Source organism: Hyperolius riggenbachi, chromosome 2 (assembly GCF_040937935.1).
Source record: "Hyperolius riggenbachi isolate aHypRig1 chromosome 2, aHypRig1.pri, whole genome shotgun sequence".
Classification (NCBI taxonomy): Eukaryota; Metazoa; Chordata; class Amphibia; order Anura; family Hyperoliidae; genus Hyperolius; species Hyperolius riggenbachi.
The window spans coordinates 140,304,294-140,323,690 of record NC_090647.1 but is presented as its reverse complement, the minus strand read 5'-3'; the positions used below and the strand labels follow the sequence as shown (position 1 = coordinate 140,323,690).

At 61.9% G+C, this 19,397-nt stretch overlaps 42 non-coding genes and 54 pseudogenes across 42 annotated transcripts; all 96 read right to left on the bottom strand.

The window, feature by feature from the left end:
- Positions 1-22: 22 nt before the first annotated feature.
- On the bottom strand, positions 23-140 carry LOC137550055 (5S ribosomal RNA; annotated as a pseudogene).
- An 83-nt stretch (positions 141-223) lies between these two features.
- LOC137556629 (5S ribosomal RNA) lies at positions 224-342 on the bottom strand. The gene has a single exon (XR_011029270.1). It is a non-coding gene; the product is annotated as a 5S ribosomal RNA (ribosomal RNA).
- An 83-nt stretch (positions 343-425) lies between these two features.
- Positions 426-544, bottom strand: LOC137556803 (5S ribosomal RNA). Its single transcript, XR_011029441.1, has one exon. It is a non-coding gene; the product is annotated as a 5S ribosomal RNA (ribosomal RNA).
- An 84-nt stretch (positions 545-628) lies between these two features.
- LOC137550054 (5S ribosomal RNA) lies at positions 629-746 on the bottom strand (annotated as a pseudogene).
- Positions 747-829: 83 nt separating this feature from the next.
- LOC137548110 (5S ribosomal RNA) lies at positions 830-948 on the bottom strand (annotated as a pseudogene).
- Positions 949-1,032: 84 nt separating this feature from the next.
- Positions 1,033-1,150, bottom strand: LOC137553273 (5S ribosomal RNA; annotated as a pseudogene).
- An 83-nt stretch (positions 1,151-1,233) lies between these two features.
- LOC137556224 (5S ribosomal RNA) lies at positions 1,234-1,352 on the bottom strand. The gene has a single exon (XR_011028882.1). It is a non-coding gene; the product is annotated as a 5S ribosomal RNA (ribosomal RNA).
- An 84-nt stretch (positions 1,353-1,436) lies between these two features.
- Positions 1,437-1,554, bottom strand: LOC137554183 (5S ribosomal RNA; annotated as a pseudogene).
- An 83-nt stretch (positions 1,555-1,637) lies between these two features.
- Positions 1,638-1,756, bottom strand: LOC137549367 (5S ribosomal RNA; annotated as a pseudogene).
- Positions 1,757-1,840: 84 nt separating this feature from the next.
- On the bottom strand, positions 1,841-1,958 carry LOC137550803 (5S ribosomal RNA; annotated as a pseudogene).
- Positions 1,959-2,041: 83 nt separating this feature from the next.
- LOC137556903 (5S ribosomal RNA) lies at positions 2,042-2,160 on the bottom strand (annotated as a pseudogene).
- Positions 2,161-2,244: 84 nt separating this feature from the next.
- LOC137550053 (5S ribosomal RNA) lies at positions 2,245-2,362 on the bottom strand (annotated as a pseudogene).
- Positions 2,363-2,445: 83 nt separating this feature from the next.
- On the bottom strand, positions 2,446-2,564 carry LOC137557598 (5S ribosomal RNA; annotated as a pseudogene).
- Positions 2,565-2,647: 83 nt separating this feature from the next.
- LOC137559380 (5S ribosomal RNA) lies at positions 2,648-2,766 on the bottom strand (annotated as a pseudogene).
- An 84-nt stretch (positions 2,767-2,850) lies between these two features.
- On the bottom strand, positions 2,851-2,968 carry LOC137550052 (5S ribosomal RNA; annotated as a pseudogene).
- A 275-nt stretch (positions 2,969-3,243) lies between these two features.
- On the bottom strand, positions 3,244-3,362 carry LOC137557166 (5S ribosomal RNA; annotated as a pseudogene).
- An 80-nt stretch (positions 3,363-3,442) lies between these two features.
- On the bottom strand, positions 3,443-3,550 carry LOC137554538 (5S ribosomal RNA; annotated as a pseudogene).
- Positions 3,551-3,638: 88 nt separating this feature from the next.
- On the bottom strand, positions 3,639-3,757 carry LOC137556212 (5S ribosomal RNA). Its single transcript, XR_011028870.1, has one exon. It is a non-coding gene; the product is annotated as a 5S ribosomal RNA (ribosomal RNA).
- An 84-nt stretch (positions 3,758-3,841) lies between these two features.
- Positions 3,842-3,959, bottom strand: LOC137550051 (5S ribosomal RNA; annotated as a pseudogene).
- Positions 3,960-4,042: 83 nt separating this feature from the next.
- Positions 4,043-4,161, bottom strand: LOC137552330 (5S ribosomal RNA; annotated as a pseudogene).
- An 84-nt stretch (positions 4,162-4,245) lies between these two features.
- LOC137552746 (5S ribosomal RNA) lies at positions 4,246-4,363 on the bottom strand (annotated as a pseudogene).
- An 83-nt stretch (positions 4,364-4,446) lies between these two features.
- Positions 4,447-4,565, bottom strand: LOC137556713 (5S ribosomal RNA). Its single transcript, XR_011029352.1, has one exon. It is a non-coding gene; the product is annotated as a 5S ribosomal RNA (ribosomal RNA).
- Positions 4,566-4,649: 84 nt separating this feature from the next.
- LOC137550050 (5S ribosomal RNA) lies at positions 4,650-4,767 on the bottom strand (annotated as a pseudogene).
- Positions 4,768-4,850: 83 nt separating this feature from the next.
- Positions 4,851-4,969, bottom strand: LOC137557609 (5S ribosomal RNA; annotated as a pseudogene).
- An 84-nt stretch (positions 4,970-5,053) lies between these two features.
- On the bottom strand, positions 5,054-5,171 carry LOC137549353 (5S ribosomal RNA; annotated as a pseudogene).
- Positions 5,172-5,254: 83 nt separating this feature from the next.
- LOC137557608 (5S ribosomal RNA) lies at positions 5,255-5,373 on the bottom strand (annotated as a pseudogene).
- Positions 5,374-5,457: 84 nt separating this feature from the next.
- LOC137552214 (5S ribosomal RNA) lies at positions 5,458-5,575 on the bottom strand (annotated as a pseudogene).
- An 83-nt stretch (positions 5,576-5,658) lies between these two features.
- Positions 5,659-5,777, bottom strand: LOC137556201 (5S ribosomal RNA). Its single transcript, XR_011028859.1, has one exon. It is a non-coding gene; the product is annotated as a 5S ribosomal RNA (ribosomal RNA).
- An 84-nt stretch (positions 5,778-5,861) lies between these two features.
- Positions 5,862-5,979, bottom strand: LOC137550049 (5S ribosomal RNA; annotated as a pseudogene).
- An 83-nt stretch (positions 5,980-6,062) lies between these two features.
- On the bottom strand, positions 6,063-6,181 carry LOC137550582 (5S ribosomal RNA; annotated as a pseudogene).
- Positions 6,182-6,264: 83 nt separating this feature from the next.
- On the bottom strand, positions 6,265-6,383 carry LOC137548679 (5S ribosomal RNA; annotated as a pseudogene).
- An 84-nt stretch (positions 6,384-6,467) lies between these two features.
- On the bottom strand, positions 6,468-6,585 carry LOC137550048 (5S ribosomal RNA; annotated as a pseudogene).
- Positions 6,586-6,668: 83 nt separating this feature from the next.
- Positions 6,669-6,787, bottom strand: LOC137556189 (5S ribosomal RNA). Its single transcript, XR_011028848.1, has one exon. It is a non-coding gene; the product is annotated as a 5S ribosomal RNA (ribosomal RNA).
- Positions 6,788-6,871: 84 nt separating this feature from the next.
- LOC137550047 (5S ribosomal RNA) lies at positions 6,872-6,989 on the bottom strand (annotated as a pseudogene).
- Positions 6,990-7,072: 83 nt separating this feature from the next.
- Positions 7,073-7,191, bottom strand: LOC137556178 (5S ribosomal RNA). Its single transcript, XR_011028837.1, has one exon. It is a non-coding gene; the product is annotated as a 5S ribosomal RNA (ribosomal RNA).
- Positions 7,192-7,275: 84 nt separating this feature from the next.
- Positions 7,276-7,393, bottom strand: LOC137553587 (5S ribosomal RNA; annotated as a pseudogene).
- Positions 7,394-7,476: 83 nt separating this feature from the next.
- Positions 7,477-7,595, bottom strand: LOC137552329 (5S ribosomal RNA; annotated as a pseudogene).
- Positions 7,596-7,679: 84 nt separating this feature from the next.
- Positions 7,680-7,797, bottom strand: LOC137552745 (5S ribosomal RNA; annotated as a pseudogene).
- Positions 7,798-7,880: 83 nt separating this feature from the next.
- Positions 7,881-7,999, bottom strand: LOC137557607 (5S ribosomal RNA; annotated as a pseudogene).
- Positions 8,000-8,083: 84 nt separating this feature from the next.
- On the bottom strand, positions 8,084-8,202 carry LOC137559371 (5S ribosomal RNA; annotated as a pseudogene).
- Positions 8,203-8,285: 83 nt separating this feature from the next.
- On the bottom strand, positions 8,286-8,404 carry LOC137556166 (5S ribosomal RNA). The gene has a single exon (XR_011028826.1). It is a non-coding gene; the product is annotated as a 5S ribosomal RNA (ribosomal RNA).
- Positions 8,405-8,488: 84 nt separating this feature from the next.
- LOC137551773 (5S ribosomal RNA) lies at positions 8,489-8,606 on the bottom strand (annotated as a pseudogene).
- Positions 8,607-8,689: 83 nt separating this feature from the next.
- LOC137557214 (5S ribosomal RNA) lies at positions 8,690-8,808 on the bottom strand (annotated as a pseudogene).
- An 84-nt stretch (positions 8,809-8,892) lies between these two features.
- On the bottom strand, positions 8,893-9,010 carry LOC137552744 (5S ribosomal RNA; annotated as a pseudogene).
- An 83-nt stretch (positions 9,011-9,093) lies between these two features.
- On the bottom strand, positions 9,094-9,212 carry LOC137556711 (5S ribosomal RNA). Its single transcript, XR_011029351.1, has one exon. It is a non-coding gene; the product is annotated as a 5S ribosomal RNA (ribosomal RNA).
- An 83-nt stretch (positions 9,213-9,295) lies between these two features.
- On the bottom strand, positions 9,296-9,414 carry LOC137556710 (5S ribosomal RNA). The gene has a single exon (XR_011029350.1). It is a non-coding gene; the product is annotated as a 5S ribosomal RNA (ribosomal RNA).
- An 83-nt stretch (positions 9,415-9,497) lies between these two features.
- LOC137550810 (5S ribosomal RNA) lies at positions 9,498-9,616 on the bottom strand. The gene has a single exon (XR_011026961.1). It is a non-coding gene; the product is annotated as a 5S ribosomal RNA (ribosomal RNA).
- Positions 9,617-9,699: 83 nt separating this feature from the next.
- Positions 9,700-9,818, bottom strand: LOC137551258 (5S ribosomal RNA; annotated as a pseudogene).
- Positions 9,819-9,901: 83 nt separating this feature from the next.
- On the bottom strand, positions 9,902-10,020 carry LOC137550046 (5S ribosomal RNA). The gene has a single exon (XR_011026880.1). It is a non-coding gene; the product is annotated as a 5S ribosomal RNA (ribosomal RNA).
- Positions 10,021-10,103: 83 nt separating this feature from the next.
- On the bottom strand, positions 10,104-10,222 carry LOC137548346 (5S ribosomal RNA; annotated as a pseudogene).
- A 67-nt stretch (positions 10,223-10,289) lies between these two features.
- On the bottom strand, positions 10,290-10,408 carry LOC137558782 (5S ribosomal RNA; annotated as a pseudogene).
- An 83-nt stretch (positions 10,409-10,491) lies between these two features.
- On the bottom strand, positions 10,492-10,610 carry LOC137556154 (5S ribosomal RNA). Its single transcript, XR_011028815.1, has one exon. It is a non-coding gene; the product is annotated as a 5S ribosomal RNA (ribosomal RNA).
- Positions 10,611-10,693: 83 nt separating this feature from the next.
- LOC137548299 (5S ribosomal RNA) lies at positions 10,694-10,812 on the bottom strand (annotated as a pseudogene).
- Positions 10,813-10,895: 83 nt separating this feature from the next.
- LOC137557606 (5S ribosomal RNA) lies at positions 10,896-11,014 on the bottom strand (annotated as a pseudogene).
- Positions 11,015-11,097: 83 nt separating this feature from the next.
- LOC137550799 (5S ribosomal RNA) lies at positions 11,098-11,216 on the bottom strand. Its single transcript, XR_011026960.1, has one exon. It is a non-coding gene; the product is annotated as a 5S ribosomal RNA (ribosomal RNA).
- Positions 11,217-11,299: 83 nt separating this feature from the next.
- LOC137556142 (5S ribosomal RNA) lies at positions 11,300-11,418 on the bottom strand. The gene has a single exon (XR_011028803.1). It is a non-coding gene; the product is annotated as a 5S ribosomal RNA (ribosomal RNA).
- An 83-nt stretch (positions 11,419-11,501) lies between these two features.
- Positions 11,502-11,620, bottom strand: LOC137557254 (5S ribosomal RNA; annotated as a pseudogene).
- Positions 11,621-11,703: 83 nt separating this feature from the next.
- LOC137552141 (5S ribosomal RNA) lies at positions 11,704-11,822 on the bottom strand (annotated as a pseudogene).
- Positions 11,823-11,905: 83 nt separating this feature from the next.
- LOC137547855 (5S ribosomal RNA) lies at positions 11,906-12,024 on the bottom strand (annotated as a pseudogene).
- An 83-nt stretch (positions 12,025-12,107) lies between these two features.
- Positions 12,108-12,226, bottom strand: LOC137556841 (5S ribosomal RNA). The gene has a single exon (XR_011029479.1). It is a non-coding gene; the product is annotated as a 5S ribosomal RNA (ribosomal RNA).
- An 83-nt stretch (positions 12,227-12,309) lies between these two features.
- LOC137557953 (5S ribosomal RNA) lies at positions 12,310-12,428 on the bottom strand (annotated as a pseudogene).
- Positions 12,429-12,511: 83 nt separating this feature from the next.
- LOC137550788 (5S ribosomal RNA) lies at positions 12,512-12,630 on the bottom strand. Its single transcript, XR_011026959.1, has one exon. It is a non-coding gene; the product is annotated as a 5S ribosomal RNA (ribosomal RNA).
- Positions 12,631-12,713: 83 nt separating this feature from the next.
- Positions 12,714-12,832, bottom strand: LOC137556130 (5S ribosomal RNA). The gene has a single exon (XR_011028791.1). It is a non-coding gene; the product is annotated as a 5S ribosomal RNA (ribosomal RNA).
- An 83-nt stretch (positions 12,833-12,915) lies between these two features.
- On the bottom strand, positions 12,916-13,034 carry LOC137556118 (5S ribosomal RNA). Its single transcript, XR_011028780.1, has one exon. It is a non-coding gene; the product is annotated as a 5S ribosomal RNA (ribosomal RNA).
- Positions 13,035-13,117: 83 nt separating this feature from the next.
- On the bottom strand, positions 13,118-13,236 carry LOC137556107 (5S ribosomal RNA). The gene has a single exon (XR_011028767.1). It is a non-coding gene; the product is annotated as a 5S ribosomal RNA (ribosomal RNA).
- An 83-nt stretch (positions 13,237-13,319) lies between these two features.
- On the bottom strand, positions 13,320-13,438 carry LOC137555748 (5S ribosomal RNA). Its single transcript, XR_011028419.1, has one exon. It is a non-coding gene; the product is annotated as a 5S ribosomal RNA (ribosomal RNA).
- A 72-nt stretch (positions 13,439-13,510) lies between these two features.
- Positions 13,511-13,629, bottom strand: LOC137550776 (5S ribosomal RNA). Its single transcript, XR_011026958.1, has one exon. It is a non-coding gene; the product is annotated as a 5S ribosomal RNA (ribosomal RNA).
- Positions 13,630-13,712: 83 nt separating this feature from the next.
- Positions 13,713-13,831, bottom strand: LOC137555631 (5S ribosomal RNA). The gene has a single exon (XR_011028306.1). It is a non-coding gene; the product is annotated as a 5S ribosomal RNA (ribosomal RNA).
- Positions 13,832-13,903: 72 nt separating this feature from the next.
- Positions 13,904-14,022, bottom strand: LOC137550764 (5S ribosomal RNA). Its single transcript, XR_011026957.1, has one exon. It is a non-coding gene; the product is annotated as a 5S ribosomal RNA (ribosomal RNA).
- An 83-nt stretch (positions 14,023-14,105) lies between these two features.
- Positions 14,106-14,224, bottom strand: LOC137558523 (5S ribosomal RNA; annotated as a pseudogene).
- Positions 14,225-14,307: 83 nt separating this feature from the next.
- Positions 14,308-14,426, bottom strand: LOC137556806 (5S ribosomal RNA). Its single transcript, XR_011029444.1, has one exon. It is a non-coding gene; the product is annotated as a 5S ribosomal RNA (ribosomal RNA).
- An 83-nt stretch (positions 14,427-14,509) lies between these two features.
- Positions 14,510-14,628, bottom strand: LOC137550752 (5S ribosomal RNA). The gene has a single exon (XR_011026956.1). It is a non-coding gene; the product is annotated as a 5S ribosomal RNA (ribosomal RNA).
- Positions 14,629-14,688: 60 nt separating this feature from the next.
- LOC137556094 (5S ribosomal RNA) lies at positions 14,689-14,807 on the bottom strand. The gene has a single exon (XR_011028754.1). It is a non-coding gene; the product is annotated as a 5S ribosomal RNA (ribosomal RNA).
- An 83-nt stretch (positions 14,808-14,890) lies between these two features.
- LOC137556081 (5S ribosomal RNA) lies at positions 14,891-15,009 on the bottom strand. The gene has a single exon (XR_011028742.1). It is a non-coding gene; the product is annotated as a 5S ribosomal RNA (ribosomal RNA).
- Positions 15,010-15,092: 83 nt separating this feature from the next.
- Positions 15,093-15,211, bottom strand: LOC137557636 (5S ribosomal RNA; annotated as a pseudogene).
- An 83-nt stretch (positions 15,212-15,294) lies between these two features.
- On the bottom strand, positions 15,295-15,413 carry LOC137550741 (5S ribosomal RNA). The gene has a single exon (XR_011026955.1). It is a non-coding gene; the product is annotated as a 5S ribosomal RNA (ribosomal RNA).
- An 83-nt stretch (positions 15,414-15,496) lies between these two features.
- Positions 15,497-15,615, bottom strand: LOC137558115 (5S ribosomal RNA; annotated as a pseudogene).
- Positions 15,616-15,698: 83 nt separating this feature from the next.
- LOC137550730 (5S ribosomal RNA) lies at positions 15,699-15,817 on the bottom strand. Its single transcript, XR_011026954.1, has one exon. It is a non-coding gene; the product is annotated as a 5S ribosomal RNA (ribosomal RNA).
- An 83-nt stretch (positions 15,818-15,900) lies between these two features.
- On the bottom strand, positions 15,901-16,019 carry LOC137548689 (5S ribosomal RNA; annotated as a pseudogene).
- A 58-nt stretch (positions 16,020-16,077) lies between these two features.
- LOC137550718 (5S ribosomal RNA) lies at positions 16,078-16,196 on the bottom strand. The gene has a single exon (XR_011026952.1). It is a non-coding gene; the product is annotated as a 5S ribosomal RNA (ribosomal RNA).
- An 83-nt stretch (positions 16,197-16,279) lies between these two features.
- Positions 16,280-16,398, bottom strand: LOC137556070 (5S ribosomal RNA). The gene has a single exon (XR_011028731.1). It is a non-coding gene; the product is annotated as a 5S ribosomal RNA (ribosomal RNA).
- An 83-nt stretch (positions 16,399-16,481) lies between these two features.
- LOC137556933 (5S ribosomal RNA) lies at positions 16,482-16,600 on the bottom strand (annotated as a pseudogene).
- An 83-nt stretch (positions 16,601-16,683) lies between these two features.
- On the bottom strand, positions 16,684-16,802 carry LOC137556059 (5S ribosomal RNA). Its single transcript, XR_011028720.1, has one exon. It is a non-coding gene; the product is annotated as a 5S ribosomal RNA (ribosomal RNA).
- Positions 16,803-16,849: 47 nt separating this feature from the next.
- LOC137558595 (5S ribosomal RNA) lies at positions 16,850-16,968 on the bottom strand (annotated as a pseudogene).
- Positions 16,969-17,051: 83 nt separating this feature from the next.
- LOC137547530 (5S ribosomal RNA) lies at positions 17,052-17,170 on the bottom strand (annotated as a pseudogene).
- An 83-nt stretch (positions 17,171-17,253) lies between these two features.
- On the bottom strand, positions 17,254-17,372 carry LOC137549894 (5S ribosomal RNA). The gene has a single exon (XR_011026864.1). It is a non-coding gene; the product is annotated as a 5S ribosomal RNA (ribosomal RNA).
- An 83-nt stretch (positions 17,373-17,455) lies between these two features.
- On the bottom strand, positions 17,456-17,574 carry LOC137550707 (5S ribosomal RNA). Its single transcript, XR_011026951.1, has one exon. It is a non-coding gene; the product is annotated as a 5S ribosomal RNA (ribosomal RNA).
- An 83-nt stretch (positions 17,575-17,657) lies between these two features.
- On the bottom strand, positions 17,658-17,776 carry LOC137556048 (5S ribosomal RNA). The gene has a single exon (XR_011028709.1). It is a non-coding gene; the product is annotated as a 5S ribosomal RNA (ribosomal RNA).
- Positions 17,777-17,859: 83 nt separating this feature from the next.
- Positions 17,860-17,978, bottom strand: LOC137550695 (5S ribosomal RNA). The gene has a single exon (XR_011026950.1). It is a non-coding gene; the product is annotated as a 5S ribosomal RNA (ribosomal RNA).
- Positions 17,979-18,061: 83 nt separating this feature from the next.
- LOC137557917 (5S ribosomal RNA) lies at positions 18,062-18,180 on the bottom strand (annotated as a pseudogene).
- An 83-nt stretch (positions 18,181-18,263) lies between these two features.
- LOC137556037 (5S ribosomal RNA) lies at positions 18,264-18,382 on the bottom strand. The gene has a single exon (XR_011028698.1). It is a non-coding gene; the product is annotated as a 5S ribosomal RNA (ribosomal RNA).
- A 76-nt stretch (positions 18,383-18,458) lies between these two features.
- LOC137558593 (5S ribosomal RNA) lies at positions 18,459-18,577 on the bottom strand (annotated as a pseudogene).
- Positions 18,578-18,660: 83 nt separating this feature from the next.
- On the bottom strand, positions 18,661-18,779 carry LOC137549334 (5S ribosomal RNA; annotated as a pseudogene).
- An 83-nt stretch (positions 18,780-18,862) lies between these two features.
- LOC137548160 (5S ribosomal RNA) lies at positions 18,863-18,981 on the bottom strand. Its single transcript, XR_011026675.1, has one exon. It is a non-coding gene; the product is annotated as a 5S ribosomal RNA (ribosomal RNA).
- An 83-nt stretch (positions 18,982-19,064) lies between these two features.
- LOC137556024 (5S ribosomal RNA) lies at positions 19,065-19,183 on the bottom strand. The gene has a single exon (XR_011028687.1). It is a non-coding gene; the product is annotated as a 5S ribosomal RNA (ribosomal RNA).
- A 72-nt stretch (positions 19,184-19,255) lies between these two features.
- On the bottom strand, positions 19,256-19,374 carry LOC137556013 (5S ribosomal RNA). The gene has a single exon (XR_011028676.1). It is a non-coding gene; the product is annotated as a 5S ribosomal RNA (ribosomal RNA).
- Positions 19,375-19,397: the final 23 nt, after the last annotated feature.

Genomic DNA, 19,397 nt, shown 5'->3' with positions numbered 1-19,397 from the left:
TGGGCCTCAAACCCAAAACAACGCCTGCAGCACCTGGGGTTCACAGCCGGTCTCCCATGCAGCTACTAACCAGGCCTGAAGCCGCTTAGCTTCCGCGATCTGACGAGAGCGGGCGCTTTCGGCTTAGTGTGGCCGCAGGCAACCTCTAGGGCGCCGTTCCGGCGCCTTGAAGGTGAGGCTTCCCACGCGTGCTCATAGCCATTGGGCCTCAAACCCAAAACAATGCCTGCAGCACCTGGGGTTCACAGCCGGTCTCCCATGCAGCTACTAACCAGGCCTGAAGCCGCTTAGCTTCCGCGATCTGATGAGAGCGGGCGCTTTCGGCTTAGTGTGGCCGCAGGAAACCTCCAGGGCGCCGTTCCGGCGCCTTGAAGGTGAGGCTTCCCACGCGTGCTCATAGCCATTGGGCCTCAAACCCAAAACAATGCCTGCAGCACCTGGGGTTCACAGCCGGTCTCCCATGCAGCTACTAACCAGGCCTGAAGCCGCTTAGCTTCCGCGATCTGATGAGAGCGGGCGCTTTCGGCTTAGTGTGGCCGCAGGCAACCTCCAAGGCGCCGTTCCGGCGCCTTGAAGGTGAGGCTTCCCACGCGTGCTCATAGCCATTGGGCCTCAAACCCAAAACAACGCCTGCAGCACCTGGGGTTCACAGCCGGTCTCCCATGCAGCTACTAACCAGGCCTGAAGCCGCTTAGCTTCCGCGATCTGACGAGAGCGGGCGCTTTCGGCTTAGTGTGGCCGCAGGCAACCTCCAGGGCGCCGTTCCGGCGCCTTGAAGGTGAGGCTTCCCACGCGTGCTCATAGCCATTGGGCCTCAAACCCAAAACAATGCCTGCAGCACCTGGGGTTCACAGCCGGTCTCCCATGCAGCTACTAACCAGGCCTGAAGCCGCTTAGCTTCTGCGATCTGACGAGAGCGGGCGCTTTCGGCTTAGTGTGGCCGCAAGCAACCTCCAAGGCGCCGTTCCGGCGCCTTGAAGGTGAGGCTTCCCACGCGTGCTCATAGCCATTGGGCCTCAAACCCAAAACAACGCCTGCAGCACCTGGGGTTCACAGCCGGTCTCCCATGCAGCTACTAACCAGGCCTGAATCCACTTAGCTTCCGCGATCTGACGAGAGCGGGCGCTTTCGGCTTAGTGTGGCCGCAGGCAACCTCCAGGGCGCCGTTCCGGCGCCTTGAAGGTGAGGCTTCCCACGCGTGCTCATAGCCATTGGGCCTCAAACCCAAAACAATGCCTGCAGCACCTGGGGTTCACAGCCGGTCTCCCATGCAGCTACTAACCAGGCCTGAAGCCGCTTAGCTTCCGCGATCTGACGAGAGCGGGCGCTTTCGGCTTAGTGTGGCCGCAGGCAACCTCCAAGGCGCCGTTCCGGCGCCTTGAAGGTGAGGCTTCCCACGCGTGCTCATAGCCATTGGGCCTCAAACCCAAAACAACGCCTGCAGCACCTGGGGTTCACATCCGGGCTCCCATGCAGCTACTAACCAGGCCTGAAGCCGCTTAGCTTCCGCGATCTGACGAGAGTGGGCGCTTTCGGCTTAGTGTGGCCACAGGCAACCTCCAGGGCGCCGTTCCGGCGCCTTGAAGGTGAGGCTTCCCACGCGTGCTCATAGCCATTGGGCCTCAAACCCAAAACAATGCCTGCAGCACCTGGGGTTCACAGCCAGTCTCCCATGCAGCTACTAACCAGGCCTGAAGCCGCTTAGCTTCCGCGATCTGACGAAAGCGGGCACTTTCGGCTTAGTGTGGCCGCAGGCAACCTACAAGGCGCCGTTCCGGCGCCTTGAAGGTGAGGCTTCCCACGCGTGCTCATAGCCATTGGGCCTCAAACCCAAAACAACACCTGCAGCACCTGGGGTTCACAGCCGGTCTCCCATGCAGCTACTAACCAGGCCTGAAGCCGCTTAGCTTCCGCGATCTGACGAGAGCGGGCGCTTTCGGCTTAGTGTGGCCGCAGGCAACCTCCAGGGCGCCGTTCCGGCGCCTTGAAGGTGAGGCTTCCCACGCGTGCTCATAGCCATTGGGCCTCAAACCCAAAACAATGCCTGCAGCACCTGGGGTTCACAGCCGGTCTCCCATGCAGCTACTAACCAGGCCTGAAGCCGCTTAGCTTCCGCGATCTGACGAGAGCGGGCGCTCTCGGCTTAGTGTGGCCGCAGGCAACCTCCAAGACGCCGTTCCGGCGCCTTGAAGGTGAGGCTTACCACGCGTGCTCATAGCCATTGGGCCTCAAACCCAAAACAACGCCTGCAGCACCTGGGGTTCACAGCCGGTCTCCCATGCAGCTACTAACCAGGCCTGAAGCCGCTTAGCTTCCGCGATCTGACGAGAGCGGGCGCTTTCGGCTTAGTGTGGCCGCAGGCAACCTCCAGGGCGCCGTTCCGGCGCCTTGAAGGTGAGGCTTCCCACGCGTGCTCATAGCCATTGGGCCTGAAACCCAAAACAATGCCTGCAGCACCTGGGGTTCACAGCCGGTCTCCCATGCAGCTACTAACCAGGCCTGAAGCCGCTTAGCTTCCGCGATCTGACGAGAGCGGGCGCTTTCGGCTTAGTGCGGCCGCAGGCAACCTCCAGGGCGCCGTTCCGGCGCCTTGAAGGTGAGGCTTCCCACGCGTGCTCATAGCCATTGGGCCTCAAACCCAAAACAATGCCTGCAGCACCTGGGGTTCACAGCCGGTCTCCCATGCAGCTACTAACCAGGCCTGAAGCCGCTGAGCTTCCGCGATCTGACGAGAGCGGGCGCTTTCGGCTTAGTGTGGCCGCAGGCAACCTCCAAGGCGCCGTTCCGGCGCCTTGAAGGTGAGGCTTCCCACGCGTGCTCATAGCCATTGGGCCTCAAACCCAAAACAACGCCTGCAGCACCTGGGGTTCACAGCCGGTCTCCCATGCAGCTACTAACCAGGCCTGAAGCCGCTTAGCTTCCGCGATCTGACGAGAGCGGGCGCTTTCGGCTTAGTGTGGCCGCAGGCAACCTCCAGGGCGCCGTTCCGGCGCCTTGAAGGTGAGGCTTCCCACGCGTGCTCATAGCCATTGGGCCTCAAACCCAAAACAATGCCTGCAGCACCTGGGGTTCACAGCCGGTCTCCCATGCAGCTACTAACCAGGCCTGAAGCCGCTTAGCTTCCGCGATCTGACGCTTTCGGCTTGGTGTGGCCGCAGGCAACCTCCAAGGCGCTGTTCCGGCGCCTTGAAGGTGAGGCTTCCCACGCGTGCTCATAGCCATTGGGCCTCAAACCCAAAACAATGCCTGCAGCACCTGGGGTTCACAGCCGGTCTCCCATGCAGCTACTAACCAGGCCTGAAGCCGCTTAGCTTCCGCGATCTGACGAGAGCGGGCGCTTTCGGCTTAGTGTGGCCGCAGGAAACCTCCAAGGCGCCGTTCCGGCGCCTTGAAGGTGAGGCTTCCCACGCGTGCTCATAGCCATTGGGCCTCAAACCCAAAACAACGCCTGGGGTTCACAGCCGGTCTCCCATGCAGCTACTAACCAGGCCTGAAGCCGCTTAGCTTCCGCGATCTGACGAGAGCGGGCGCTTTCGGCTTAGTGTGGCCGCAGGCAACCTCCAGGGCGCCGTTCCGGCGCCTTGAAGGTGAGGCTTCCCACGCGTGCTCATAGCCATTGGGCCTCAAACCCAAAACAATGCCTGCAGCACCTGGGGTTCACAGCCGGTCTCCCATGCAGCTACTAACCAGGCCTGAAGCCGCTTAGCTTCCGCGATCTGACGAGAGCGGGCGCTTTCGGCTTAGTGTGGCCGCAGGCAACCTCCAAGGCGCCGTTCCGGCGCCTTGAAGGTGAGGCTTCCCACGCGTGCTCATAGCCATTGGGCCTCAAACCCAAAACAACGCCTGCAGCACCTGGGGTTCACAGCCGGTCTCCCATGCAGCTACTAACCAGGCCTGAAGCCGCTTAGCTTCCGCGATCTGACGAGAGCGGGCGCTTTCGGCTTAGTGTGGCCGCAGGCAACCTCCAGGGCGCCGTTCCGGCGCCTTGAAGGTGAGGCTTCCCACGCGTGCTCATAGCCATTGGGCCTCAAACCCAAAACAATGCCTGCAGCACCTGGGGTTCACAGCCGGTCTCCCATGCAGCTTCTAACCAGGCCTGAAGCCGCTTAGCTTCCGCGATCTGACGTGAGCGGCCGCTTTCGGCTTAGTGTGGCCGCAGGCAACCTCCAAGGCGCCGTTCCGGCGCCTTGAAGGTGAGGCTTCCCACGCGTGCTCATAGCCATTGGGCCTCAAACCCAAAACAACGCCTGCAGCACCTGGGGTTCACAGCCGGTCTCCCATGCAGCTACTAACCAGGCCTGAAGCCGCTTAGCTTCTGCGATCTGACGAGAGCGGGCGCTTTCGGCTTAGTGTGGCCGCAGGCAACCTCCAAGGCGCCGTTCCGGCGCCTTGAAGGTGAGGCTTCCCACGCGTGCTCATAGCCATTGGGCCTCAAACCCAAAACAATGCCTGCAGCACCTGGGGTTCACAGCCGGTCTCCCATGCAGCTACTAACCAGGCCTGAAGCCGCTTAGCTTCCGCGATCTGACGAGAGCGGGCGCTTTCGGCTTAGTGTGGCCGCAAGCAACCTCCAGGGCGCCGTTCCGGCGCCTTGAAGGTGAGGCTTCCCACGCGTGCTCATAGCCATTGGGCCTCAAACCCAAAACAACGCCTGCAGCACCTGGGGTTCACAGCCGGTCTCCCATGCAGCTACTAACCAGGCCTGAAGCCGCTTAGCTTCCGCGATCTGACGAGAGCGGGCGCTTTCGGCTTAGTGTGGCCGCAGGCAACCTCTAGGGCGCCGTTCCGGCGCCTTGAAGGTGAGGCTTCCCACACGTGCTCATAGCCATTGGGCCTCAAACCCAAAACAATGCCTGCAGCACCTGGGGTTCACAGCCGGTCTCCCATGCAGCTACTAACCAGGCCTGAAGCCGCTTAGCTTCCGCGATCTGACGAGAGCGGGCGCTTTCGGCTTGGTGTGGCCGCAGGCAACCTCCAAGGCGCCGTTCCGGCGCCTTGAAGGTGAGGCTTCCCACGCGTGCTCATAGCCATTGGGCCTCAAACCCAAAACAACGCCTGCAGCACCTGGGGTTCACAGCCGGTCTCCCATGCAGCTACTAACCAGGCCTGAAGCCGCTTAGCTTCCGCGATCTGATGAGAGCGGGCGCTTTCGGCTTAGTGTGGCCGCAGGCAACCTCCAGGGCGCCGTTCCGGCGCCTTGAAGGTGAGGCTTCCCACGCGTGCTCATAGCCATTGGGCCTCAAACCCAAAACAATGCCTGCAGCACCTGGGGTTCACAGCCGGTCTCCCATGCAGCTACTAACCAGGCCTGAAGCCGCTTAGCTTCCGCGATCTGACGAGAGCGGGCGCTTTCGGCTTGGTGTGGCCGCAGGCAACCTCCAAGGCGCCGTTCCGGCGTCTTGAAGGTGAGGCTTCCCACGCGTGCTCATAGCCATTGGGCCTCAAACCCAAAACAACGCCTGCAGCACCTGGGGTTCACAGCCGGTCTCCCATGCAGCTACTAACCAGGCCTGAAGCCGCTTAGCTTCCGCGATCTGACGAGAGCGGGCGCTTTCGGTTTAGTGTGGCCGCAGGCAACCTCCAGGGCGCCGTTCCGGCGCCTTGAAGGTGAGGCTTCCCACGCGTGCTCATAGCCATTGGGCCTCAAACCCAAAACAATGCCTGCAGCACCTGGGGTTCACAGCCGGTCTCCCATGCAGCTACTAACCAGGCCTGAAGCCGCTTAGCTTCCGCGATCTGACGAGAGCGGGCGCTTTCGGCTTAGTGTGGCCGCAGGCAACCTCCAAGGCGCCGTTCCGGCGCCTTGAAGGTGAGGCTTCCCACGCGTGCTCATAGCCATTGGGCCTCAAACCCAAAACAACGCCTGCAGCACCTGGGGTTCACAGCCGGTCTCCCATGCAGCTACTAACCAGGCCTGAAGCCGCTTAGCTTCCGCGATCTGACGAGAGCGGGCGCTTTCGGCTTAGTGTGGCCGCAGGCAACCTCCAGGGCGCCGTTCCAGCGCCTTGAAGGTGAGGCTTCCCACGCGTGCTCATAGCCATTGGGCCTCAAACCCAAAACAATGCCTGCAGCACCTGGGGTTCACAGCCGGTCTCCCATGCAGCTACTAACCAGGCCTGAAGCCACTTAGCTTCCGTGATCTGACGAGAGCGGGCGCTTTCGGCTTAGTGTGGCCGCAGGTAACCTCCAGGGCGCCGTTCCGGCGCCTTGAAGGTGAGGCTTCCCACGCGTGCTCATAGCCATTGGGCCTCAAACCCAAAACAATGCCTGCAGCACCTGGGGTTCACAGCCGGTCTCCCATGCAGCTACTAACCAGGCCTGAAGCCGCTTAGCTTCCGCGATCTGACGAGAGCTGGCGCTTTCGGCTTAGTGTGGCCGCAGGAAACCTCCAAGGCGCCGTTCCGGCGCCTTGAAGGTGAGGCTTCCCACGCGTGCTCATAGCCATTGGGCCTCAAACCCAAAACAACGCCTGCAGCACCTGGGGTTCACAGCCGGTCTCCCATGCAGCTACTAACCAGGCCTGAAGCCGCTTAGCTTCCGCGATCTGACGAGAGCGGGCGCTTTCGGCTTAGTGTGGCCGCAGGCAACCTCCAGGGCGCCTTTCCGGCGCCTTGAAGGTGAGGCTTCCCACGCGTGCTCATAGCCATTGGGCCTCAAACCCAAAACAATGCCTGCAGCACCTGGGGTTCACAGCCGGTCTCCCATGCAGCTACTAACCAGGCCTGAAGCCGCTTAGCTTCCGCGATCTGACGAGAGCGGGCGCTTTCGGCTTAGTGTGGCCGCAGGCAACCTCCAAGGCGCCGTTCCGGCGCCTTGAAGGTGAGGCTTCCCACGCGTGCTCATAGCTATTGGGCCTCAAACCCAAAACAACGCCTGCAGCACCTGGGGTTCACAGCCGGTCTCCCATGCAGCTACTAACCAGGCCTGAAGCCGCTTAGCTTCCGCGATCTGACGAGAGCGGGCGCTTTCGGCTTAGTGTGGCCGCAGGCAACCTCCAGGGCGCCGTTCCGGCGCCTTGAAGGTGAGGCTTCCCACGCGTGCTCATAGCCATTGGGCCTCAAACCCAAAACAATGCCTGCAGCACCTGGGGTTCACAGCCGGTCTCCCATGCAGCTACTAACCAGGCCTGAAGCCGCTTAGCTTCCGCGATCTGACGAGAGCGGGCGCTTTCGGCTTAGTGTGGCCGCAGGCAACCTCCAAGGCGCCGTTCCGGCGCCTTGAAGGTGAGGCTTCCCACGCGTGCTCATAGCCATTGGGCCTCAAACCCAAAACAACGCCTGCAGCACCTGGGGTTCACAGCCGGTCTCCCATGCAGCTACTAACCAGGCCTGAAGCCGCTTAGCTTCCGCGATCTGACAAGAGCGGACGCTTTCGGCTTAGTGTGGCCGCAGGCAACCTCCAGGGCGCCGTTCCGGCGCCTTGAAGGTGAGGCTTCCCACGCGTGCTCATAGCCATTGGGCCTCAAACCCAAAACAATGCCTGCAGCACCTGGGGTTCACAGCCGGTCTCCCATGCAGCTTCTAACCAGGCCTGAAGCCGCTTAGCTTCCGCGATCTGACGTGAGCGGCCGCTTTCGGCTTAGTGTGGCCGCAGGCAACCTCCAAGGCGCCGTTCCGGCGCCTTGAAGGTGAGGCTTCCCACGCGTGCTCATAGCCATTGGGCCTCAAACCCAAAACAACGCCTGCAGCACCTGGGGTTCACAGCCGGTCTCCCATGCAGCTACTAACCAGGCCTGAAGCCGCTTAGCTTCTGCGATCTGACGAGAGCGGGCGCTTTCGGCTTAGTGTGGCCGCAGGCAACCTCCAAGGCGCCGTTCCGGCGCCTTGAAGGTGAGGCTTCTCACGCGTGCTCATAGCCATTGGGCCTCAAACCCAAAACAATGCCTGCAGCACCTGGGGTTCACAGCCGGTCTCCCATGCAGCTACTAACCAGGCCTGAAGCCGCTTAGCTTCCGCGATCTGACGAGAGCGGGCGCTTTCGGCTTGGTGTGGCCGCAGGCCACCTTCCAGGGCGCCGTTCCGGCGCCTTGAAGGTGAGGCTTCCCACGCGTGCTCATAGCCATTGGGCCTCAAACCCAAAACAATGCCTGCAGCACCTGGGGTTCACAGCCGGTCTCCCATGCAGCTACTAACCAGGCCTGAAGCCGCTTAGCTTCCGCGATCTGACGAGAGCGGGCGCTGTCGGCTTGGTGTGGCCGCAGGCAACCTTCAAGGCGCCGTTCCGGCGCCTTGAAGGTGAGGCTTCCCACGCGTGCTCATAGCCATTGGGCCTCAAACCCAAAACAATGCCTGCAGCACCTGGGGTTCACAGCCGGTCTCCCATGCAGCTACTAACCAGGCCTGAAGCCGCTTAGCTTCCGCGATCTGACGAGAGCGGGCGCTTTCGGCTTAGTGTGGCCGCAGGCAACCTCCAAGGCGCCGTTCCGGCGCCTTGAAGGTGAGGCTTCCCACGCGTGCTCATAGCCATTGGGCCTCAAACCCAAAACAACGCCTGCAGCACCTGGGGTTCACAGCCGGTCTCCCATGCAGCTACTAACCAGGCCTGAAGCCGCTTAGCTTCCGCGATCTGACGAGAGCAGGCGCTTTCGGCTTAGTGTGGCCGCAGGCAACCTCCAGGGCGCCGTTCCGGCGCCTTGAAGGTGAGGCTTCCCACGCGTGCTCATAGCCATTGGGCTTCAAACCCAAAACAATGCCTGCAGCACCTGGGGTTCACAGCCGGTCTCCCATGCAGCTACTAACCAGGCCTGAAGCCACTTAGCTTCCGCGATCTGACGAGAGCGGGCGCTTTCGGCTTAGTGTGGCCGCAGGCAACCTCCAAGGCGCCGTTCCGGCGCCTTGAAGGTGAGGCTTCCCACGCGTGCTCATAGCCATTGGGCCTCAAACCCAAAACAACGCCTGCAGCACCTGGGGTTCACAGCCGGTCTCCCATGCAGCTACTAACCAGGCCTGAAGCCGCTTAGCTTCTGCGATCTGACGAGAGCGGGCGCTTTCGGCTTAGTGTGGCCGCAGGCAACCTCCAGGGCGCCGTTCCGGCGCCTTGAAGGTGAGGCTTCCCACGCGTGCTCATAGCCATTGGGCCTCAAACCCAAAACAATGCCTGCAGCACCTGGGGTTCACAGCCGGTCTCCCATGCAGCTACTAACCAGGCCTGAAGCCGCTTAGCTTCCGCGATCTGACGAGAGCGGGCGCTTTCGGCTTAGTGTGGCCGCAAGCAACCTCCAGGGCGCCGTTCCGGCGCCTTGAAGGTGAGGCTTCCCACGCGTGCTCATAGCCATTGGGCCTCAAACCCAAAACAATGCCTGCAGCACCTGGGGTTCACAGCCGGTCTCCCATGCAGCTACTAACCAGGCCTGAAGCCGCTTAGCTTCCGCGATCTGACGAGAGCGGGCGCTTTCGGCTTAGTGTGGCCGCAAGCAACCTCCAGGGCGCCGTTCCGGCGCCTTGAAGGTGAGGCTTCCCACGCGTGCTCATAGCCATTGGGCCTCAAACCCAAAACAACGCCTGCAGCACCTGGGGTTCACAGCCGGTCTCCCATGCAGCTACTAACCAGGCCTGAAGCCGCTTAGCTTCCGCGATCTGACGAGAGCGGGCGCTTTCGGCTTAGTGTGGCCGCAGGCAACCTCCAGGGCGCCGTTCCGGCGCCTTGAAGGTGAGGCTTCCCACACGTGCTCATAGCCATTGGGCCTCAAACCCAAAACAATGCCTGCAGCACCTGGGGTTCACAGCCGGTCTCCCATGCAGCTACTAACCAGGCCTGAAGCCGCTTAGCTTCCGCAATCTGACAAGAGCGGGCGCTTTCGGCTTGGTGTGGCCGCAGGCAACCTCCAAGGCGCCGTTCCGGCGCCTTGAAGGTGAGGCTTCCCACGCGTGCTCATAGCCATTGGGCCTCAAACCCAAAACAACGCCTGCAGCACCTGGGGTTCACAGCCGGTCTCCCATGCAGCTACTAACCAGGCCTGAAGCCGCTTAGCTTCCGCGATCTGATGAGAGCGGGCGCATTCGGCTTAGTGTGGCCGCAGGCAACCTCCAGGGCGCCGTTCCGGCGCCTTGAAGGTGAGGCTTCCCACGCGTGCTCATAGCCATTGGGCCTCAAACCCAAAACAATGCCTGCAGCACCTGGGGTTCACAGCCGGTCTCCCATGCAGCTACTAACCAGGCCTGAAGCCGCTTAGCTTCCACGATCTGACGAGAGCGGGCGCTTTCGGCTTGGTGTGGCCGCAGGCAACTTCCGCCTTGAAGGTGAGGCTTCCCACGCGTGCTCATAGCCATTGGGCCTCAAACCCAAAACAACGCCTGCAGCACCTGGGGTTCACAGCCGGTCTCCCATGCAGCTACTAACCAGGCCTGAAGCCGCTTAGCTTCCGCAATCTGACGAGAGCGGGCGCTTTCGGCTTAGTGTGGCCGCAGGCAACCTCCAGGGCGCCGATCCGGCGCCTTGAAGGTGAGGCTTCCCACGCGTGCTCATAGCCATTGGGCCTCAAACCCAAAACAATGCCTGCAGCACCTGGGGTTCACAGCCGGTCTCCCATGCAGCTACTAACCAGGCCTGAAGCCGCTTAGCTTCCGCGATCTGACGAGAGCGGGCGCTTTCGGCTTAGTGTGGCCGCAGGCAACCTCCAAGGCGCCGTTCCGGCGCCTTGAAGGTGAGGCTTCCCACGCGTGCTCATAGCCATTGGGCCTCAAACCCAAAACAACACCTGCAGCACCTGGGGTTCACAGCCGGTCTCCCATGCAGCTACTAACCAGGCCTGAAGCCGCTTAGCTTCCGCAATCTGACGAGAGCGGGCGCTTTCGGCTTAGTGTGGCCGCAGGCAACCTCCAGGGCGCCGTTCCGGCGCCTTGAAGGTGAGGCTTCCCACGCGTGCTCATAGCCATTGGGCCTCAAACCCAAAACAATGCCTGCAGCACCTGGGGTTCACAGCCGGTCTCCCATGCAGCTACTAACCAGGCCTGAAGCCGCTTAGCTTCCGCGATCTGACGAGAGCGGGCGCTTTCGGCTTGGTGTGGCCGCAGGCAACCTCCAAGGCGCCGTTCCGGCGCCTTGAAGGTGAGGCTTCCCACGCGTGCTCATAGCCATTGGGCCTCAAACCCAAAACAACGCCTGCAGCACCTGGGGTTCACAGCCGGTCTCCCATGCAGCTACTAACCAGGCCTGAAGCCGCTTAGCTTCCGCGATCTGACGAGAGCGGGCGCTTTCGGCTTAGTGTGGCCGCAGGCAACCTCCAGGGCGCCGTTCCGGCGCCTTGAAGGTGAGGCTTCCCACGCGTGCTCATAGCCATTGGGCCTCAAACCCAAAACAATGCCTGCAGCACCTGGGGTTCACAGCCGGTCTCCCATGCAGCTACTAACCAGGCCTGAAGCCGCTTAGCTTCCGCGATCTGACGAGAGCGGGCGCTTTCGGCTTAGTGTGGCCGCAGGCAACCTCCAAGGCGCCGTTCCGGCGCCTTGAAGGTGAGGCTTCCCACGCGTGCTCATAGCCATTGGGCCTCAAACCCAAAACAACACCTGCAGCACCTGGGGTTCACAGCCGGTCTCCCATGCAGCTACTAACCAGGCCTGAAGCCGCTTAGCTTCCGCGATCTGACGAGAGCGGGCGCTTTCGGCTTAGTGTGGCCGCAGGCAACCTCCAGGGCGCCGTTCCGGCGCCTTGAAGGTGAGGCTTCCCACGCGTGCTCATAGCCATTGGGCCTCAAACCCAAAACAATGCCTGCAGCACCTGGGGATCACAGCCGGTCTCCCATGCAGCTACTAACCAGGCCTGAAACCGCTTAGATTCCGCGATCTGACGAGAGCGGGCGCTTTCGGCTTAGTGTGGCCGCAGGCAACCTCCAGGGCGCCGTTCCGGCGCCTTGAAGGTGAGGCTTCCCACGCGTGCTCATAGCCATTGGGCCTCAAACCCAAAACAACGCCTGCAGCACCTGGGGTTCACAGCCGGTCTCCCATGCAGCTACTAACCAGGCCTGAAGCCGCTTAGCTTCCGCGATCTGACGAGAGCCGGCGCTTTCGGCTTAGTGTGGCCGCAGGCAACCTCCAGGGCGCCGTTCCGGCGCCTTGAAGGTGAGGCTTCCCACGCGTGCTCATAGCCATTGGGCCTCAAACCCAAAACAATGCCTGCAGCACCTGGGGTTTACAGCCGGTCTCCCATGCAGCTACTAACCAGGCCTGAAGCCGCTTAGCTTCCGCGATCTGACGAGAGCGGGCGCTTTCGGCTTAGTGTGGCCGCAGGCAACCTCCAGGGCGCCGTTCCGGCGCCTTGAAGGTGAGGCTTCCCACGCGTGCTCATAGCCATTGGGCCTCAAACCCAAAACAATGCCTGCAGCACCTGGGGTTCACAGCCGGTCTCCCATGCAGCTACTAACCAGGCCTGAAGCCGCTTAGCTTCCGCGATCTGACGAGATCGGGCGCTTTCGGCTTAGTGTGGCCGCAGGCAACCTCCAAGGCGCCGTTCCGGCGCCTTGAAGGTGAGGCTTCCCACGCGTGCTCAGAGCCATTGGGCCTCAAACCCAAAACAACGCCTGCAGCACCTGGGGTTCACAGCCGGTCTCCCATGCAGCTACTAACCAGGCCTGAAGCCGCTTAGCTTCCGCGATCTGACGAGAGCGGGCGCTTTCGGCTTAGTGTGGCCGCAGGCAACCTCCAGGGCGCCGTTCCGGCGCCTTGAAGGTGAGGCTTCCCACGCGTGCTTATAGCCATTGGGCCTCAAACCCAAAACAATGCCTGCAGCACCTGGGGTTCACAGCCGGTCTCCCATGCAGCTACTAACCAGGCCTGAAGCCGCTTAGCTTCCGCGATCTGACGAGAGCGGGCGCTTTCGGCTTAGTGTGGCCGCAGGCGTCCTCCAAGGCGCCGTTCCGGCGCCTTGAAGGTGAGGCTTCCCACGCGTGCTCATAGCCATTGGGCCTCAAACCCAAAACAATGCCTGCAGCACCTGGGGTTCACAGCCGGTCTCCCATGCAGCTACTAACCAGGCCTGAAGCCGCTTAGCTTCCGCGATCTGACGAGAGCGGGCGCTTTCGGCTTAGTGTGGCCGCAGGCAACCTCCAAGGCGCCGTTCCGGTGCCTTGAAGGTGAGGCTTCCCACGCGTGCTCATAGCCATTGGGCCTCAAACCCAAAACAATGCCTGCAGCACCTGGGGTTCACAGCCGGTCTCCCATGCAGCTACTAACCAGGCCTGAAGCCGCTTAGCTTCCGCGATCTGACGAGAGCGGGCGCTTTCGGCTTAGTGTGGCCGCAGGCAACCTCCAAGGCGCCGTTCCGGCGCCTTGAAGGTGAGGCTTCCCACGCGTGCTCATAGCCATTGGGCCTCAAACCCAAAACAATGCCTGCAGCACCTGGGGTTCACAGCCGGTCTCCCATGCAGCTACTAACCAGGCCTGAAGCCGCTTAGCTTCCGCGATCTGACGAGAGCGGGTGCTTTCGGCTTAGTGTGGCCGCAGGCAACCTCCAAGGCGCCTTGAAGGTGAGGCTTCCCACGCGTGCTCATAGCCATTGGGCCTCAAACCCAAAACAACGCCTGCAGCACCTGGGGTTCACAGCCGGTCTCCCATGCAGCTACTAACCAGGCCTGAAGCCGCTTAGCTTCCGCGATCTGACGAGAGCGGGCGCTTTCGGCTTAGTGTGGCCGCAGGCAACCTCCAGGGCGCCGTTCCGGCGCCTTGAAGGTGAGGCTTCCCACGCGTGCTCATAGCCATTGGGCCTCAAACCCAAAACAATGCCTGCAGCACCTGGGGTTCACAGCCGGTCTCCCATGCAGCTACTAACCAGGCCTGAAGCCGCTTAGCTTCCGCGATCTGACGAGAGCGGGTGCTTTCGGCTTAGTGTGGCCGCAGGCAACCTCCAAGGCGCCTTGAAGGTGAGGCTTCCCACGCGTGCTCATAGCCATTGGGCCTCAAACCCAAAACAACGCCTGCAGCACCTGGGGTTCACAGCCGGTCTCCCATGCAGCTACTAACCAGGCCTGAAGCCGCTTAGCTTCCGCGATCTGACGAGAGCGGGCGCTTTCGGCTTAGTGTGGCCGCAGGCAACCTCCAGGGCGCCGTTCCGGCGCCTTGAAGGTGAGGCTTCCCACGCGTGCTCATAGCCATTGGGCCTCAAACCCAAAACAATGCCTGCAGCACCTGGGGTTCACAGCCGGTCTCCCATGCAGCTACTAACCAGGCCTGAAGCCGCTTAGCTTCCGCGATCTGACAAGAGCGGGCGCTTTCGGCTTAGTGTGGCCGCAGGCAACCTCCAGGGCGCCGTTCCGGCGCCTTGAAGGTGAGGCTTCTCACGCGTGCTCATAGCCATTGGGCCTCAAACCCAAAACAACGCCTGCAGCACCTGGGGTTCACAGCCGGTCTCCCATGCAGCTACTAACCAGGCCTGAAGCCGCTTAGCTTCCGCGATCTGACGTGAGCGGGCGCTTTCGGCTTAGTGTGGCCGCAGGCAACCTCCAAGGCGCCGTTCCGGCGCCTTGAAGGTGAGGCTTCCCACGCGTGCTCATAGCCATTGGGCCTCAAACCCAAAACAACGCCTGCAGCACCTGGGGTTCACAGCCGGTCTCCCATGCAGCTACTAACCAGGCCTGAAGCCGCTTAGCTTCCGCGATCTGACGAGAGCGGGCGCTTTCGGCTTAGTGTGGCCGCAGGCAACCTCCAGGTGAGGCTTCCCACGCGTGCTCATAGCCATTGGGCCTCAAACCCAAAACAATGCCTGCAGCACCTGGGGTTCACAGCCGGTCTCCCATGCAGCTACTAACCAGGCCTGAAGCCGCTTAGCTTCCGCGATCTGACGAGAGCGGGCGCTTTCGGCTTAGTGTGGCCGCAGGCAACCTCCAAGGCGCCGTTCCGGCGCCTTGAAGGTGAGGCTTCCCACGCGTGCTCATAGCCATTGGGCCTCAAACCCAAAACAATGCCTGCAGCACCTGGGGTTCACAGCCGGTCTCCCATGCAGCTACTAACCAGGCCTGAAGCCGCTTAGCTTCCGCGATCTGACGAGAGCGGGCGCTTTCGGCTTAGTGTGGCCGCAGGCAACCTCCAGGGCGCCGTTCCGGCGCCTTGAAGGTGAGGCTTCCCACGCGTGCTCATAGCCATTGGGCCTCAAACCCAAAACAATGCCTGCAGCACCTGGGGTTCACAGCCGGTCTACCATGCAGCTACTAACCAGGCCTGAAGCCGCTTAGCTTCCGCGATCTGACGAGAGCGGGCGCTTTCGGCTTAGTGTGGCCGCAGGCAACCTCCAAGGCGCCGTTCCGGCGCCTTGAAGGTGAGGCTTCCCACACGTGCTCATAGCCATTGGGCCTCAAACCCAAAACAACGCCTGCAGCACCTGGGGTTCACAGCCGGTCTCCCATGCAGCTACTAACCAGGCCTGAAGCCGCTTAGCTTCCGCGATCTGACGAGAGCGGGCGCTTTCGGCTTAGTGTGGCCGCAGGCAACCTCCAGGGCGCCGTTCCGGCGCCTTGAAGGTGAGGCTTCCCACGCGTGCTCATAGCCATTGGGCCTCAAACCCAAAACAATGCCTGCAGCACCTGGGGTTCACAGCCGGTCTCCCATGCAGCTACTAACCAGGCCTGAAGCCGCTTAGCTTCCGCAATCTGACGAGAGCGGGCGCTTTCGGCTTAGTGTGGCCGCAGGCAACCTCCAAGGCGCCCTTCCGGCGCCTTGAAGGTGAGGCTTCCCACGCGTGCTCATAGCCATTGGGCCTCAAACCCAAAACAACGCCTGCAGCACCTGGGGTTCACAGCCGGTCTCCCATGCAGCTACTAACCAGGCCTGAAGCCGCTTAGCTTCCGCGATCTGACGAGAGCGGGCGCTTTCGGCTTAGTGTGGCCGCAGGCAACCTCCAGGGAGCCGTTCCGGCGCCTTGAAGGTGAGGCTTCCCACGCGTGCTCATAGCCATTGGGCCTCAAACCCAAAACGATGCCTGCAGCACCTGGGGTTCACAGCCGGTCTCCCATGCAGCTACTAACCAGGCCTGAAGCCGCTTAGCTTCCGCGATCTGACGAGAGCGGGCGCTTTCGGCTTAGTGTGGCCGCAGTGAGGCTTAGTGAGGCTTCCCACGCGTGCTCATAGCCATTGGGCCTCAAACCCAAAACAACGCCTGCAGCACCTGGGGTTCACAGCCGGTCTCCCATGCAGCTACTAACCAGGCCTGAAGCCGCTTAGCTTCCGCGATCTGACGAGAGCGGGCGCTTTCGGCTTAGTGTGGCCGCAGGCAACCTCCAGGGCGCCGTTCCGGCGCCTTGAAGGTGAGGCTTCCCACGCGTGCTCATAGCCATTGGGCCTCAAACCCAAAACAATGCCTGCAGCACCTGGGGTTCACAGCCGGTCTCCCATGCAGCTACTAACCAGGCCTGAAGCCGCTTAGCTTCCGCGATCTGACGAGAGCGGGCGCTTTCGGCTTAGTGTGGCCGCAGGCAACCTCCAAGGCGCCGTTCCGGCGCCTTGAAGGTGAGGCTTCCCACGCGTGCTCATAGCCATTGGGCCTCAAACCCAAAACAACGCCTGCAGCACCTGGGGTTCACAGCCGGTCTCCCATGCAGCTACTAACCAGGCCTGAAGCCGCTTAGCTTCCGCGATCTGACGAGAGCGGGCGCTTTCGGCTTAGTGTGGCCACAGGCAACCTCCAGGGCGCCGTTCCGGCGCCTTGAAGGTGAGGCTTCCCACGCGTGCTCATAGCCATTGGGCCTCAAACCCAAAACAATGCCTGCAGCACCTGGGGTTCACAGCCGGTCTCCCATGCAGCTACTAACCAGGCCTGAAGCCGCTTAGCTTCCGCGATCTGACGAGAGCGGGCGCTTTCGGCTTAGTGTGGCCGCAGGCAACCTCCAAGGCGTGCTCATAGCCATTGGGCCTCAAACCCAAAACAACGCCTGCAGCACCTGGGGTTCACAGCCGGTCTCCCATGCAGCTACTAACCAGGCCTGAAGCCGCTTAGCTTCCACGATCTGACGAGAGCGGGCGCTTTCGGCTTAGTGTGGCCGCAGGCAACCTCCAAGGCGCCGTTCCGGCGCCTTGAAGGTGAGGCTTCCCACGCGTGCTCATAGCCATTGGGCCTCAAACCCAAAACAACGCCTGCAGCACTTGGGGTTCACAGCCGGTCTCCCATGCAGCTACTAACCAGGCCTGAAGCCGCTTAGCTTCCGCGATCTGACGAGAGCGGGCGCTTTCGGCTTAGTGTGGCCGCAGGCAACCTCCAGGGCGCCGTTCCGGCGCCTTGAAGGTGAGGCTTCCCACGCGTGCTCATAGCCATTGGGCCTCAAACCCAAAACAACGCCTGCAGCACCTGGGGTTCACAGCTGGTCTCCCATGCAGCTACTAACCAGGCCTGAAGCCGCTTAGCTTCCGCGATCTGACGAGAGCGGGCGCTTTCGGCTTAGTGTGGCCGCAGGCAACCTCCAAGGCGCCGTTCCGGCGCCTTGAAGGTGAGGCTTCCCACGCGTGCTCATAGCCATTGGGCCTCAAACCCAAAACAACGCCTGCAGCACCTGGGGTTCACAGCCGGTCTCCCATGCAGCTACTAACCAGGCCTGAAGCCGCTTAGCTTCCGCGATCTGACGAGAGCGGGCGCTTTCGGCTTAGTGTGGCCGCAGGCAACCTCCAGGGCGCCGTTCCGGCGCCTTGAAGGTGAGGCTTCCCACGCGTGCTCATAGCCATTGGGCCTCAAGCCCAAAACAATGCCTGCAGCACCTGGGGTTCACAGCCGGTCTCCCATGCAGCTACTAACCAGGCCTGAAGCCGCTTAGCTTCCGCGATCTGACGAGAGCGGGCGCTTTCGGCTTAGTGTGGCCGCAGGCAACCTCCAGGGCGCCGTTCCGGCGCCTTGAAGGTGAGGCTTCCCACGCGTGCTCATAGCCATTGGGCCTCAAACCCAAAACAACGCCTGCAGCACCTGGGGTTCACAGCCGGTCTCCCATGCAGCTACTAACCAGGCCTGAAGCCGCTTAGCTTCCGCGATCTGACGAGAGCGGGCGCTTTCGGCTTAGTGTGGCCGCAGGCAACCTCCAAGGCGCCGTTCCGGCGCCTTGAAGGTGAGGCTTCCCACGCGTGCTCATAGCCATTGGGCCTCAAACCCAAAACAACGCCTGCAGCACCTGGGGTTCACAGCCGGCCTCCCATGCAGCTACTAACCAGGCCTGAAGCCGCTTAGCTTCCGCGATCTGACGAGAGCGGGCGCTTTCGGCTTAGTGTGGCCGCAGGCAACCTCCAGGGCGCCGTTCCGGCGCCTTGAAGGTGAGGCTTCCCACGCGTGCTCATAGCCATTGGGCCTCAAACCCAAAACAATGCCTGCAGCACCTGGGGTTCACAGCCGGTCTCCCATGCAGCTACTAACCAGGCCTGAAGCCGCTTAGCTTCCGCGATCTGACGAGAGCGGGCGCTTTCGGCTTAGTGTGGCCGCAGGCAACCTCCAAGGCGCCGTTCCGGCGCCTTGAAGGTGAGGCTTCCCACGCGTGCTCATAGCCATTGGGCCTCAAACAACGCCTGCAGCACCTGGGGTTCACAGCCGGTCTCCCATGCAGCTACTAACCAGGCCTGAAGCCGCTTAGCTTCCACGATCTGACGAGAGCGGGCGCTTTCGGCTTAGTGTGGCCGCAGGCAACCTCCAGGGCGCCGTTCCGGCGCCTTGAAGGTGAGGCTTCCCACGCGTGCTCATAGCCATTGGGCCTCAAACCCAAAACAATGCCTGCAGCACCTGGGGTTCACAGCCGGTCTCCCATGCAGCTACTAACCAGGGCTGAAGCCGCTTAGCTTCCACGATCTGACGAGAGCGGGCGCTTTCGGCTTAGTGTGGCCGCAGGCAACCTCCAAGGCGCCGTTCCGGCGCCTTGAAGATGAGGCTTCCCACGCGTGCTCATAGCCATTGGGCCTCAAACCCAAAACAACGCCTGCAGCACCTGGGGTTCACAGCAGGTCTCCCATGCAGCTACTAACCAGGCCTGAAGCCGCTTAACTTCCGCGATCTGACGAGAGCGGGCGCTTTCGGCTTAGTGTGGCCGCAGGCAACCTCCAGGGCGCCGTTCCGGCGCCTTGAAGGTGAGGCTTCCCACGCGTGCTCATAGCCATTGGGCCTCAAACCCAAAACAATGCCTGCAGCACCTGGGGTTCACAGCCGGTCTCCCATGCAGCTACTAACCAGGCCTGAAGCCGCTTAGCTTCCGCGATCTGACGAGAGCGGGCGCTTTCGGCTTAGTGTGGCCGCAGGCAACCTCCAAGGCGCCTTGAAGGTGAGGCTTCCCACGCGTGCTCATAGCCATTGGGCCTCAAACCCAAAACAATGCCTGCAGCACCTGGGGTTCACAGCCGGTCTCCCATGCAGCTACTAACCAGGCCTGAAGCCGCTTAGCTTCCGCGATCTGACGAGAGCGGGCGCTTTCGGCTTAGTGTGGCCGCAGGCAACCTCCAAGGCGCCTTGAAGGT